This window comes from Tupaia chinensis, unplaced genomic scaffold (genome assembly GCF_000334495.1).
Source record: "Tupaia chinensis unplaced genomic scaffold, TupChi_1.0 Scaffold000039_1, whole genome shotgun sequence".
Lineage (NCBI taxonomy): Eukaryota > Metazoa > Chordata > Mammalia > Scandentia > Tupaiidae > Tupaia > Tupaia belangeri.
This window is the reverse complement of record NW_006159494.1, coordinates 1,428,067-1,442,774: the sequence shown is the minus strand read 5'-3', so window position 1 is coordinate 1,442,774 and position 14,708 is coordinate 1,428,067. Positions and strand designations below refer to the sequence as shown.

Genomic DNA, 14,708 nt, shown 5'->3' with positions numbered 1-14,708 from the left:
CAGAGGGGATGGCCACGCCGCAATCCCTTCTCCTCCATTCTCCTCTTGGGATCTTGGGCACGCATGCACACACGCCCGGCGTGGGTTTTAAGCCACCGGGTCCGGGACGCAAACTGCGGTCGACTACGTGGGAGTCCAGTGACATAGCCATTACGCTAACTACTGGTTCCCTCACTTAGGTTTTTTGAGCCTCTAATTTTCTCACTCATAAAATAGGAATATTAATAATAACTCCTCCAAAAAGTCATTGGAGAGTTTAGTTAGACAAATATAGTGTATATGTAAATATATTTGTAAGGTATTACGTCTTAGAAATGTTAGTTAAACACAATACCCTAATTTTAGTGCACAATATAATAAGATATATTTTTTAAATTTTGAAGAGCATATGATATTTGGGCACAGCAAACAATAACGAGTACTTTCAACAATGCTTTCTATTTGGGCCATTTTAGAGAAAGCTTCTTTTTTCCAGCAACAAATGAATTAGGAAAATTTAACTCAGCTATTGAGAAGTACAGTTAAAGTTAAGTGCACTTTACAAAGAAAACTTGCAACTTTTGCATTTTTTAAGTTTGACTTTGGGGCAGCCCCATACCTTAGTAGTTTAGGGAGCCAGATCCCACATAGCCAACATGGTTAAAATCCTAGCCCCGTGGCTAGAAAAACATACAGGGTGGGCCAGCAGGTGGTGTGGTGGTTAAGGTGCTGGACTCCCATGTGGTTGATTGTGGTTTGAGTCCCAGATGTGGCACCTTGAAACTCATACTGGGTGTGTGTTTGTGCATGCTCAAAATACTGAGAGGAGAATGGAGGAGAAGGGATTGAGGCATGGCTCCTGGGGGTGGGGGGTGAGTTCTTACTTTCTGTCTGTCTCTGTCTCTCTGGTAATTGCACGTACCCTATAGTAAAAATTCTCAAAAAAGAAAAGAATAAAAGAGAAGAAAGAAAGAAAGAAGAGAAAAAGAAAAGCATACAGGTCTTATGCACGTGTGCCTAAAATACTGAAGGGAAGAAAGAATGAAGGAAAAAGATTGTGGTATGACCATATTCCATCAGAGGGTTCCATCTCTCTCTCTCTCTGGTGAGCACACACACCCTCTGGGGGAAAATAAAAGTCTGACTTTAAAGTCAGACTTCATTAAAAGAAGAAAGGAGTAATAGGCCCCATCAAGTTTGAAACCCAAGAGGTCAGACATTGAATGTTAAAACTCCAGAATAATCTTTCATTCATGTACCACCTCTTGGACATATTGAGGAAGTTGTAATTTCAAAGCAAAATGTAGGAGAAACTATGTGGTTGGTTTTAGTAATTAACAATGAGATGAGAGAACAAAAAGATGTCTTAAAGATAAAGTTTATAATAAAAATGGAGGCAGAGCAGAAAGATTTGAAACATTTGTAACCTGATATTGTAAAAAATGAAAAGGTGTAATCGGGAATGTAGCCAGGCAACAGCCCTTCTAAAGAGATGGGTTAAAGGGAGTTGAATGCTGTTGATAATTGTCAAAACAGTGGGGAAAAGGCTCTGAGGGCATTTCAGAGATCTTTGAGGCTGCTCCTCCCATTGCAGGCCCAGAATCCTAGGAAGGTAGGATGGTTTAGAGGGACCAGCCCAGGGCCTCTCCATGGGCTTGCTGCCCACAGTTTTTTTTTTTAGGACTTTCCCCTCTAAGCCTTAGCATAGCCTTCTTTAGCTCCAGTTATAGTTTAAGTGGTCCCAAGTGAAATTCAGGTGCAGGCTTTCCACTGTCAGGTACAGAGTTTCCACTGGTCCTGAATGTGTAACCTCAGTCCAGGGGCATGCACATGAAGATGATTGTGCAGGGTGGATAATTAAAGAACTGTGGAGGTGTAGCAGCCTCAAACTTGATTTCAAAGGATATCTTGGACAACCTGGGGGCCTAGGCAAAGACTTGTCAAAGGGGCAGAGCCACAACGAAGTGGCTCCATTAAGGCAATGCCAAGTGGAAATGTAGGGTCAGGTCCTGCTGCAGAGAATCTACACCAGGATAATTTCTTACTGGAAATTAGAGAAAAGGTCATCCTTGTTACACCATTGCAAAAAGCTTGGCTGCATTGTGTTCATGCCCTAGTGCTTTATGGAATTTTCATTTTAATCCATTTTAATCATGGACTTTACTCTCCACATTTGTATCAGTTCTGGTCACAACCATAAACTAATCTCTAAAACATTTTGAACTTTCCCTAGTATTCTAATTTGATCCTCCATCAAAATTACCCTAACACATGGTTGGCTTTCTCTGGCCCTTTCCTACAAATTCTTCTAGCCTCTGCCCATTAACCAGTTCCAAACAAACAGATGAATGGATTGAAAAGATGTGGCATGTATACACTATGGAATATTACTCACTTATAAAAAAATGAGACCCTAGCATGTGATAAAAAGTGAAAAAATATGGAAGATTTACTGCCAAGTAAAGCCAGCCAGACTATGAGAGAGAGAGAGAGAGAGAGACATTGAGAGGATATATATATATCAATATATATTCTGCACTCTATGGCAAAAATTTAAAAGGTAGATGGTACAAAGGCATGGAGAGCTGTGAATACAAGTTCTGAAATTTGTACCTTTTCAGGTATTTTTACTAACAATACCTCACTCCTTCAGTACTATTCTTATATTCTAGTCCATAGTGTTATTATTATTGTTTTGGAGAGGTTTTTGCTATAGAGCACATGTGCTTGCCAGAGAGAAAGAGAGAGACAAAGAGACAGAAAGTGATAAATCACCCCCTGGGAAGGTGGCCATGCCACAATCCCTTCTCCTCCATTCTCCTCTTGGGATCTTGGGCATGCACATACACACTCCCAGCATGAGTTTAAGCCACCAGGTCCAGGACTCAAACCACAGTCGACTACATGAGAGTCCAGTGACATAGCCATGATGCCAACTGCTGGTCCCCATAGTGTTATTAATAACAGAAATATCTGAGTATGGATATATAGAGAGGTTTATTTAGCTAATGGCTTTGGAGGCCTGCTGTCAAGGAGTTGCATCTAATGATAGTCTTCCTGTTGGTGGGGTTTTCTGCAGAGTCACAAGGTGGCATAGGATAATACGGTAGGACAGAGCAAGAACATGTATCCATGTATTATTTCCTCTTTTATAAATCCATTAGGATTTGATCATGGGAATCCCACTCCAGTTACCTTAATCCGAATCACCTCTCATCAGCCCATCTTTCAATACCATAGTCAGATTAAGTTTTCATCCACTTAATCCTGTCACAATCAAATTTCAGTACTTGAATTTGGGGGATACATTTCAACTATAAAATTTTCCATCACATTTAAAAACTAATATCATTCATTGAGCATAAAGAAATGAGTTGAAGACAAATCTTACTGTGTTTGATTTAAGAACAGAGTTAATCTAAAAAATTTCTTTTGCCAAGAGGTAAAATGTCAAGACACTCATTGACATTTCTACAAGGATGTGTACTTCTTTAACATTGAAATTATCATGAGGACAAATGGTACAGGTACTATAAATAGCAACTTATGCTGTTCAACCCAAGCAGCACTTAGATGCCATTTTTATTCACCTGAAAATGAAGTCACATTCCTGAAATCTCACCATCTGAAAATAGCATAATACTTTGTCCCATACTGAAATTAACTATTTGTAAGAGAAAAATGTATAAAATTTCCATCACAATTTATAACTTGGTATGAATTTGTTTATTAAATTTTTGCCTGAGAACAAGGTGGAGAGAGGAAAAATATTAAGGTTTTACTCTTCTAAATTACAGACTCATATTTAACTGCCTACTTCATATTGTCATGTATATGTCTCAAATTTAAAATATTTAAAAAATAATCTCTTGATTTTCATCTCTTCTCCTCCATGAACTCCATTTCACTGGATAGGAAATCTGTCTTTCAACCAGTTTTTAAGGCCAAGAAATTCTAAGGTATCCCAAGTTGAAGCTAACAACTAAGCTATTGGCTCTAGTTGTAAAATATATAAAAAACCTACTTCCCACTCCCTCTTTTGCTCCATTTTGATTTAGGTAGACCATTATTATGTCTCACCTGGTTTATTTCAACAGCTTTATAATTAGTTTCTGTATCAATACTTACTCTCATCCCAGTCTTTTCTATACCTCAACCAGAGTGATCTACAAAAAATGACCATCAAACCATGACACTCCTCTGTTCAAAATGATCAAATGGTGGTCCCCAGATGATGGGTAGGTTGAAGTGGCTGAATCACACATGGTAGACTTCACATTTTGAGTCTCCCAGAACTAGTGACTTGAAAATCACACTGGGCATGTGTGCATATGTGCCCAAAGTCCCATGAGGAGAATGGAAGAGAAGAGACTGTGGTATGGTCATCCTCCCTGGGAGATGATTTCTCACTTTTCCTGTCTCTCTCTCTTTGTTTCTTTCTCCAACAAGCACACATGCACTTTAGCAAAACCTAGATAACAAGCTCACATGGCTTGTCATGTCATTCTAAATAAAATTAGAGTCTTGGGGCCAGCAGGTGGCATGGTGGTTAAGGTCCTTGACTCCTGTATGGCTGACTGTCATTCAAGTCAAGTGACTTGCTTTCTCATCCCATCCCCACCCCATTTAGCTCTGGTGAGTGCACAAGCCCTGTAGCAAACTCATGCAGGGCGCATGTTCGTGTGTGCCCAAGATTCCGAGAGGAGAATGGAGAAGGGATTGTGGTGTGGCCATCTTCCCAGGGAGTGATATTTTTCCTTCTGTCTCTGTCTTTCTGGTAAGTGTACATGCCCTATAACAAAAAAGAGAAAAAAAAAGAAAAAGAAAAGAGGAACTCTCCAAAAAAATAATAATGATGATGAGAAATAAAAATTAAACAATTCTTTCTAAAAAATTAGAGCCTTTGCTATGGCTTTTAGGTAACAAGTGTAGAACACTAGAGTTCACTTTACCCTGAGATATTCTAGATCTATACCCACAGAATGCGTAGAGAATGAGGATGGTCCTATGGCATTTGGACAAAATATTTATGGTAACATACCTTAGAATTGATATAATTAAACAAAAATGCAGAATCTCTAAGTATTGACAAAGAAGAGAATCTCTAGAGATATGACTTATTGAATTTTACTTTAAATTTGGGACCTTGCAATATATTTTTTACTGCTGCACACCCCCAGGCTCGTACTTTAGCTTCCTCCTTCTGTAAATAGAAATACTAGCATTACCTGTATTATAGAGTTGTGAAAAAAAACCTTAAATGAATTACTACATGTAAAATTCTTAGAACTAATCTTCGTATACTGGCAGCACTCAGTAAATTTTAGCTAGTACTATCGAAATAACTATCTTAGGACTAACCCTAACCATTGCCTTCAGTAACAAAATTGGCTTTATCTCAAGCAGTAGCTTATTTCATTTATCTATTATTGCTCATATATAATTATTTACATTGGCAAAGATAAAGACTAGGGCAAATTTATCCCAAAACATTTTCATGAGAAAGAACATGTTATCCAAACTGTCTATGCACAATTTACTAAGTTATTGTTTAATTATGAAGGCATCGCTTAATCCTCTAGTTTAATTTTGATTGGGAACTTTGATTTTTGACAGGAACACTGACATGATTTTAATTATTTCTAAAAGATTAGTAAATATACATTTTTACAAACTTTTTTCATCGTGTATCATTAACAGATTCTTTGTTTGGAGTAGGGGTTGACTTAATCAGAACATCAGTGCTTGGCAACCTACGTAGTGTAACTAAGACTTACCCATCACGCCACATTTAGGAAATCCCCTCCTGTCATTCCACAACACAGCAAGAATTCAAAAAGTTCTCTATGTTCCACTTGGAGAACAAAGAGAAAATGCAAACTGTGTGATCAGCAGTTAACAAGCAAAGGAAAACAAGTGTGTTGTCAGAGAGATAAAAGGTTCATTTTGTCTTAGGGATCGTTAATAATTTAGCTTTGTTCAGGCCCAGTTGTGGTAGCATGCGGTGGATGCAGCTGCCTGGTAGGATGAGGCCACATGGGATTGAATCCTTGGCCCACCCTCAAAGCTACATGCAGTGGCATCCCAGCTACTTAGGGAACTGAGGCTGGAGGGTTGCAACATAATGATAACGTAACCGAAACCAAACCAAACCAAAACACACACCACACACACAGACAGAAAAGAAAATAATTTACCTTTATTCTAAGATATATTTTCTTTGCCATTAATTTCCACAGAAGAAAGTGCAGGATTCTAGGAAGAGGACAACAGGCTGGATCTACTTGGGGGGCAGTTATAAAGTAAGAAAGTGCGACTTGAGTACTTGCCTACTCCTTGGGGACTTCTTGCCTTTTTTTCTTCCTCTCCTATTCTTTCTTGTCCCTGCTCCATAGTCTGACCCTCTACTACCCAAAATAGAGCCCAAAATACCAACACTACTCTCTAGGTTTTCAGGGTCTAAAACCATGTCCCATTCTCAAACCGTTGCCCAGTTTCTCACCACTATCATTTCACCCATCAACTATCCACATTGAAAATAACATCACTGAGATCTGCAGTTACCGTAATGGCTGTGTCACTAAACTCCCATGTAGTTGACCACAGTTCGAGACCCAGACCGTTGGCTTAAACTCACACCGGGCGCATGTGCGTGTGTGCCCAAAATCCCAAGATGAGAATGGAGGAGAAGGGATTGCGGCATGGCCATCCCCCCAGGGGGGTGACTTCTCCCTTTCTGTCTCTCTGTCTCTCTGGTGAACGCATGCACCCTGTAGCAAAATCCTCTAAAAATAAAAAAGAAAAAGAAAATAACATCATTTTCCATCATATTTTTTCTCTGTAAGACCTTGAGTGGTAGGGCTGGAGGGTGGCACAGGGGTAGTGCAATGGTCGGTGAGGCTGACTTACATGGGAGTATTCTTGTTTCAAGTTCGGAGACCTACCTGAGTACACTGGGCATGTGTTTACCCATCAGTCAGGGACTGGCTGAAAGCAGGGGATGGATCACAGTGTCAGAACCTAGTGAGGGGTGCTCTTTCTCTCTCCCTCTCACTTACGTAGATAAGATAGATGAATGAACTCAATATTTAAATTTTTTTGAGCTTTTTTGCTATAGGGTGTGTGTGCTTGCTGGAGAGAGAGAGAGAGACAGAGACTGAAAGTGAAAAATTACCCGCTAGGGGGTATGGCCATGCTGTAAATCCTTCCTTTACATTCTTTTGGGACTTTGGGCACACACACACATGCACATATGTCTGGTGTGAGTTTCAAGTCACCAGATCTGGGACTCGGACTGCAGTCAACTACATGGGAGTCCAGTGCCTTAATCACTATGCCACCTGCTGGTTCCTAGATGAATGAATGAACTTTAAAAAGAGGCTGCTGCTGCTGCTTCTTTCTCCTCCTTCTTCTTCTCCTTCTTCTTCTCCTCCTTCTTCTTCTTTTCTTCTTATTTTTAAAGACTGATAGGTAATTATTGCTATTCAGACAAGTTATCCAAAGAAGCAAGTGGTCATTGTTGTTTCTTACTGGATCAACTTTTCCAGTAATAAAAACATATGACATGCCAGTTAGGGAGAGATTTCTTTTTCCTTCATGTATTATATCATCAATTTTGTTTTATTATATCTAATTTAAACATTACTCATGGTGGCAAGTTTTAAAATTTTGTTTGTATTAATTTTTATTGAGATTTAATTTGCGTGGCATAAAATTTACCATTTAAATGTGTATAAGTCAGTGTTTTTTTTTTTTTTTAGAATATTCCAAGGTTGTGCAACTATCCCCACTAATTCTAGAACAATTTCATCTCTCTCAATGGGGGAATATTTTTAATAGAATAATCTTTCAAATCTTTGTGTCTCAAGACATACCTCATTAACTTTATAAGACTGTTCTAGTGAGCCAGCCTTGGAGCCTACTGGTTGAGAAAGCCAGATAACACAGGGCCAACTGTGGTTTGAATCCTAGCTTTGGAGGCTTGGGGGACACTCCAGACACATGCACACATGTGCCCAATAATCCCAACTGTTTGGAGAAATGGAGAAGGGATTGCAACGTGACCACACCCCATTGGGGTTGCTTTCTCATTCTTTCTCTTTTTTCCTGTCTTTCTCTGGTGAGTGCACATATTCTATGGCAATTTTAAAAAGACTGTAGTTAATAGGAAAAATAGATTGGAATGCCCTTTAGAAAATGAAGAATTCTTCTGAGTAAGATATTTATCCAAGCCAATCACATAGTAACATTTTCATGCAATTAAATTTATTGTATTTACTAACTGATCAAATTTACAATCAGATTGATTATATTTACAAGTATACTGTAATAATAACAATAATTAATAAATAAATAAAGGACCAGCAGTTGGCATAATGGCTATCTTGCTGGAGTCCCATGTTGTCAACCACAGTTCAAGTCCTGGACCCGGTGGCTTAAACTCACACCAGGCGCAAGATCCTGAGAGGAGGATGGAGGAGAAGGGATTGCGGTGGGGCCATACCCCCCTGGAGGGTGATTTCTCACTTTCTATCTCTCTGTCTCTCTCTGTCTTTCTGGCGAGTGCTCGCACCCTATAGCAAAAAACTCTCCAAAAAAAAAAAAAATTTAAAAAAGAAAAGAAAAAAATAACAAGTATACTGTAGTCATAAATGGTTTGCAAGTATTTTGGTCTGCTAAAGAAAAGAAATGGGATGAGGGCAGTGGAAGAGCAAATGAACCTTTTTCTCACCAGTTTGAAATATTAATTGTTAGCAAGTTCTTTATTTTCAGGTAGAGCAGTAGAAAAGGGTTTTGGGTGGATGTATTATTTAGAATTCTCTTGTTTGCAAGAAGTAGAAACGAACTCTAGCCAACATGAGTGCTGAGCAGAAAGAGAAAGAGATAAGCAGGGACATGTGTGGATGGGCCGGCCCCAGTGTCCGTGATATCATTATGAGCCAAAATAATATTTTACAACGGGACCAGCAGTTAGCGTAATGGCTATGTCACTGGACTCCCACATGGTCGACCGTGGTTCGCGACCTGGACCCAGTAGCTTAAAACTCACGCCGGGCGCGTGTGCGTGCGCGCCCAAGATCCCGAGAGGAGAATGGAGGAGAAGGGATTGCGGCGTGACCATCCCCCCGGGGGGTGATTTCTCGCTTTCTGTCTCTATGTCTCTCTCTGTCTGTCTGGCGCGTGCACACGCCCTATAGCGAAAACCTCTCCAAAATATATATATATATATTTACACCTTTTTTTCTAATCTGCTACATTCTCTCTATTTACTGACTACTTCTCTGTTTCCCAAGTCACATGGCAGAATACTCGCTATCCAAACTTCACAAATTTTTTTAGCCTACAGGTCCAGCCACCCAGTGAGGGATTTTTCATTGCCCAAGGATTAAGATTGGTCCATTTAGGGGCTGTTGTTAACAGTAGGATCAAACCATTGATCATAATTTAGACAGAGTTCAGAGATGGGAAGAGTGAGCAAGCGTTCTCAGAAGAAAATTAATTGAGCGATTAAAAAAGTCTTCACTACAGTGATCTTTATGATTTTGTTACCAAAAACCCAGGTCTAATTACTTATAGCTAAAAAGCCAAGGTCTTGGAGAAGGATTGTTATTGAAAAGATTCTGTCTGGGAGGTGTACAGGGCTCCAGACTCTCCAAAAAGCACCACCTTTCTGAATGCTGGGGACCTCAGAGTTTTCAGGGAGAGATGTAAGGAGAGGAGGTGGGAGAATTAAGTGCATCTAATTTATTAAAAAGATGCCGTACATGGGACCAGCTGATGGCATAGCATGTACATCACTGGACTCCCACATGGCTGACTGTGGTTCAAGTCCTGGACCTGGTGGCTTCAAAATCATGCCAGGCATGTGTGGGTATGCACCAAAGATCCTGGGAGGAGAATGGAGGAGAAGGGATTGCAGCATGGCCATGCCCCCTGGGGGATGATTTCTCATTTTTCCTCTCACTGTGCTTCCTTCTCTCCTGTGAGAGCAAACTAAGGCAAAAGAAAAAAAAAAACTGTAAAAAAATTAAAAGATGCCATAAGGTCGCAGGCAAGACTGAAATGGGATGTTATCTCCATCTAGTTTCTGGAAGAATCTTGCAAACAAACACTGAAGTTCACTGGATTTTTATAAAGCTTAACTATGTTCTAAGAAAGGAAATAGCTAAGACATAGAGAATCAATTTATGCCTGAAAAAAAAGCCAACTACTGTCATGGTGAACTCCAGAACCAACTATGTCGTAATGCAAGGGCTGGTAATATCAGGGGTCTCGATTTCAGTCTATTCACCTAAGTAAGATGGCTACTGTTTGAAATTCCTACAGTTTTCAACCCTTACCACTACTAGCCAAAACAAAACCAAACACCAGAGAAGAAAAAAGAGAAATATACCAGATACCTTTTTTGAAAATTAATTTTAGTCAGCATTTCTAATGTCTGATCCTTCTTTCAGTCTTGGAGAAGGTCAGCAGAGCTTAATCATATGTGGTAGGATAAGTTAAAATACCCAGTCTATTCATCCTAGCCCTCGGATGAACTGTGATGAAAACTAACTAGGAAATAGCACTCAGGAAGAAGATAAGAAAGGCTCTGTTACTGAAGAGTCTCACATGTCCAGGAGAATTTTCCTATCATTTAAATAATGGAAAGCTATTGAGAGTTGAAGCCAAATGCTTCCATTACCTGGGTATAAGCTTGAAAGGAAACAGAACAAGGTCTTCTTTTGCAGAAAACAATATTTCTGGGGTTCTAGTAATGGTACTTAAAATTGTCTTGTTTTTCATATTTTGCCTTAAAGAGAGTTAAAATGTATTCTATGCAAAATAAATGGCCAAGACAAAATTTAAAGTGTTGACCTCAGTAATAGTCAAATAAATGAAATTAAAGCAAAACCCATCGATTTGGTCAGTAATTTGGCAATAATTTAAGAAAATGATCTTTTAGCGTAGTGGCTATGTCACTGGACTCCCATGTAGTCGACTCTGGTTCAAGTCCTGGACCTGGTGGCTTAAACTCACACTGGACACATGTGCGTGCGTGCCCAAGATCCCGAGAGGAGAATGGAGGAGAAGGGATTGTGGCGTGGCCATCCCTGCTGGGGGGTATTTCTTGCTTTCTGTTTCTCTGTCTGTCTCTGTCTGTCTGGCGAGCACACAGGTCCTATAGCAAAAACCTCTCCAAAAAAAAAAAAAAAAAAAAAAAAAAAATCTTTTTTTTTTTTTTTTATTTTTCAAAAAGCTTTTGCACTGGCCAAGTGAAACCACACGGGTCCAAAAGAAAAACCCTCCCCAAAAAAAAAAAAAAAAAAGAAAGAAAATGATCTTTTTCTTTTTTTGTTATTTGCCAAAGAGCTTGTGCACTTCTGAGGGAGATGGGGGAGAAAGAAAACAGTCTCAATGAAGTATAGTTGCACCATAATTCTTTTTCCTTCATTTCTTCATCCCATCTGGATTTTGAGTGTCAGTAAATCCATGTCTGATGGATTTTTCAAGCCATGGGGCCAGGATTCAAACTATGGTCAGCCATGTGGGATCCAGTTCCCTTATGCTCAGGTTTGCTATAGAGCTGGCCCAGAAAATGATCATCATTATTGGTGGAGAAGTGTTGAAATGGGACCTGTCAGGCTGTGTTGACGGGGTGAAAATTGGCACTTTCTAGTGGTATATTTGAGTAGTCATAAGTGTTTTTTTAAAAAGGAATTTATCCTGATAAAATACACACGCGCGGGTGCACACACACAATTACTGTATGTGTCTCAAATCCTGATGGGATAGAGAAATGGAGGAAAAAGGATTGTAGTGTGACAATACTCCATTAGGTGGCGCATTCTCTCTCTCTTTCTCTCTGAAAAACATACATCCTCTGGCAGTTAAAGAAAATCATCATTTTGTTAAATCATTGCTGATTACATACGTATATTACAACATTGTTTCAATAATAATGGTTGAAAAGAAAGAAAAAAATCAAATGATCAAATATGAGAAGATTAAATGGCTAAATTAAGGCTTACTAACAGAATATAATGCACCTATTTTATTTAGTTTTAAAGAAATTATTTATTTAATTTAAATTTATTATTATTATTATTATTATTATTAACTTGCTATAAGGCACCTATGTTCACCAGAAAAACACAGAGGGGAAAAATTAGAAAGCAAGTCGCCAGGTCTGGGACACGAACTGTGGTCAACCATATGGGAGTCCAACATCCTAACCACCATACCACTTCCTGGCTCTAGCAACTGTTTAAAATGCTACAAAGATATTAATATCACTCTAGTATTTCTATTAGGGAAAACTGAAAACATCCAGATGTTTAATAGGAAAAGATTTGATCTGTAAGTTCCCTGCTATTACTCCACACATATGATGGGGTATCCAGAAAAGCTATGATACAATGTTGAGTGAAAAAAAAGTAGGATTCCGTTTTTATCTCCATATACCCATGTATATGAAAACAAAACTAAGGACCAGCAGATGGTGTGATGGTTGCTACATCATTGGACTTCCACATAGTCGACCGCAGTTCAAGTCTTGTACCTAGCAGCTTAAAACTCACACCAGGCATGTGTGTGTGTGTGTGTGCCCAAGACCCTGAAAGAAGAATGAAGGAGAAGGGATTGTAGCCTGGCCATCTCCTACCCACCCTGGGGAGGGTGAGTGCATGTGCCATATAGCAAAAATCTCTCTAAAGACAGAACAAGACAAAAAGAAACAAAACTAAGAAATGACCCCCACAGTTTTAAAATGGTTATCTACCACTTATAGAATCACATAAATTCTTTTTTTTTTCTTTTTTTGAAGAGGTTTTTGCTATAGGGCACGTGCGCTCACCAGAAAGACAGAGAGAGACAGAGAGACAGAAAGCAAGAAATCACCCCCCAGGGGTAATGGCCACGCTGCAATCCCTTCTCCTCCATTTTCCTCTTGGGATCTTGGGCACGCACGCACAAGCGCCCGGTGTGAGTTTAAGCCCCTGCGTCTGGGATTCGCATTGCAGTCGAATACATGGGAGTCCAGCGATGTAGCCAGTTCACCATCTGCTGGTCCCCAACTAGTATTCAATTTTAAGCTTAGCTGCTCTCTAAGGGTAGAGCACAACTGATGGTACCTTTTAGAAATATCAGAGTCTATCTCACCAGCTCTCTTCTGCCCAAATGTTGAGATCAGAGGTTTCTTCATTTTTGCTTGTCTTAGCCCATTCCCTGAGACCCGTGGGGCCAGCCTGTGATACTGTTACTTATTTTTGCTTTTCCTTATACTTTCTCTTTCACTTTCACTAACATTTTTTCTTTTCTTTAATTATGGGCTATTTCTTAAACTTGGTCTTTGCCTTTGATCTGTTTTATATTTAGAATGAGTTAATTCCAGCACCCTGCCCCTCTCTGATAGGAAGGTTCAGCACTTCTCCCTGATTTGTACCCCCACCTCCTTGTAAGAGAATTTCATTTGGTTACGGATACCTGAAACTTTACATGTAATTGGCTGCGTCGTCTTTACCCGTCCTCTCAACATATCCACTGGTATGTGTATCTGCGTCGGCGATGTACTTGATAGAAAACCTTCCTGTGTACCTTTTGACTCATTTTTCATTCACTGTCTGAATGGTTCTTCTTTCCATGGTCTTGAGAATCATCCTGTGCTTGATTTTTTAAAAAAATAATTTTATCTGGGACCAGCGGATGGTGTAATGGCTATGTTGCTGAACTCTCCTGTAATCGACCAGGGTTTGAGTCCCAGACCCAGTGGCTTAAACTCATGAAGGGCACCTATGTGTGCATGCCCAGGATCCAGAGGTAAGAATGGGGGAGAAGGGATTGTGGCATGGCCAACACCCCTGGGGGCGTGATTTCTTGCTTTCTGTCTCTCTGTTTCTCTGTCTTTCTGGCGAGCACATACGCCCTATAGCAAAAACCTCTCAAAAAATTATTTACTTTTATTATTTTTAAATTTGCTGTAGGGTACACACACACACACACACACAGAGAGAGAGCGAGAGCGAGGGAGAGGGAGAGGGAGAGAGGGAGAGAAATTGAGTAATCAAGCTGCCAGGTCCTGAACTTGAACCTGCCAGGTCCTGAACTTGGCCACTCCAGCGCCTTAATCACATCACCTGCCGGCCTGTGCTTGATATTTTCAATCTCATCATCCTTAATGTATGGTCCCAATCTCCTTGTTCCCCCCGCCCCTCCCTCCCCTTTCAGGCATGCACACACCTGCCCAGCATTATTTTTAAGCCACCGGTCAGGGACTCCAACCAAAGTTAGCCATGTGGGAGTCCTGCGCCTTCACCACACCACCTGCTGGCCCCTCTCCTTGTTTCTAATATGCCATTTTCTCCATTCTTCTTATGCTGTATTCCCCATAGTTTCCCTTTAGCGCAGTTTTCTTTTTCAGAATTCCACATTAGCATTTGGTATGCATAATTGTTGCAGACAAACACCCTCCACCTAAACCGAAGCTGCTCATTCACTTCCTTCTCTACATGTTCCCCTAAGTTTATTATTTGCTGTTCTGAGGTCTCCTGCTCCATCCAAAACTATCTACTTGCCTTTTCTTGCACTAATACACAAATGTTATTGAAGGAAAGATCAACCACACTAGCTGTCTTCTGGGCGATCATTACGGAGGAGAACACGTCAGTCAGCATAGACGGGCATTCCAGCTACGTCATTCACTTGCGTGGCCTTGCAGACCCTACTCCTCTGAGCTCAGATGATAAACTTGT

At 40.1% G+C, this 14,708-nt stretch overlaps 1 pseudogene; it reads right to left on the bottom strand.

Annotated features, from left to right (window-relative positions):
- LOC102502725 (60S ribosomal protein L27a-like) overlaps window positions 1-5,881 on the bottom strand; it is an 8,517-nt pseudogene extending 2,636 nt beyond the window's left edge.
- Between the last annotated feature and the right edge of the window lie 8,827 nt (window positions 5,882-14,708).